This window comes from Octopus bimaculoides, chromosome 14 (genome assembly GCF_001194135.2).
Source record: "Octopus bimaculoides isolate UCB-OBI-ISO-001 chromosome 14, ASM119413v2, whole genome shotgun sequence".
In the NCBI taxonomy this organism is placed as follows: Eukaryota; Metazoa; Mollusca; class Cephalopoda; order Octopoda; family Octopodidae; genus Octopus; species Octopus bimaculoides.
This window is the reverse complement of record NC_068994.1, coordinates 16,322,148-16,323,037: the sequence shown is the minus strand read 5'-3', so window position 1 is coordinate 16,323,037 and position 890 is coordinate 16,322,148. Positions and strand designations below refer to the sequence as shown.

Below are 890 nucleotides of genomic sequence, written 5' to 3'. Positions count from 1 at the left end.
TCTCTCTGTTTTTGAGGTCTTTCTCTCTCTTTATGCAAGCATGACTGTGTGGTTAAGAAATGTGCTTCTTAATCACATGGTTTTGGGTTCAGTCCCACTGTGTGGTACTTTGGGTGTCACCCCAGCTTTGTGATACTGAAGAAAAAGGTCATTCTCTTTGAGACATGGTCCTAGCCAGGGTGAGGTTGTTTATATCAGGAAAGATCCTTGATGATAGTGAGGCCTCACATTTGGGGTGATTGTGAGGGTTACACTTGAGAGCTGCTCATATTTAATTGGGGGTCGTAGTATGGTCATGGTTTTCTGATATGAGTAGCATTTGTGTTTTCTTGAGGTTGAAACAAAGAAGATTGATATATCCTCATTGGAAGATGCTTTCAAAGTACCAATTTATGTTGCCAGTTTGAGTTTGGTATTTAATGTCTATGTTACATTTAGATGAGGAATGGTTGGGGAAGATAAGAGAATAATGAAGGGGAGTACCATCTGCATAGGAAGTGGTGTTGTTGGATGTGATGGAAAGTGGATCATTGATGTGTAGAAGAAAGAGGGTGGCAGATAAAACCAGATCTTGGGGCACATCAAAGTTAAGACAATGGTAGAAAGCCCCATCAACACACATTGTGATAGTGCAATGTGAGAGGGAATGTGTCTGGAGCTTTTGGTGGCAGTTTTAACTGGATATTCACATTCTAGATACAGTAGAAAGCCTTGGTGATGTTGTGAGCTGCAGCATTGTCTTCATCAAATTTTTCTAAGGTAAGAGCCCCTTGTTGAGGGACATGAGAGATTAGGTCTCCAGTGGATTTGGCTTTGTGGAAGCCCCAATGGTGGTTTTGAAGGGGATATATATATATATATATATATATATATATATATATATATATATA

The 890-nt window shown here is 39.6% G+C and overlaps 1 protein-coding gene across 1 annotated transcript in view; it reads left to right on the top strand.

Annotated features, from left to right (window-relative positions):
* Positions 1–890, top strand: part of LOC106867680 (dynein axonemal heavy chain 6-like) — a 319,316-nt gene that overhangs the window by 53,366 nt on the left and 265,060 nt on the right. The gene's annotated exons all lie outside the window — the stretch shown is intronic.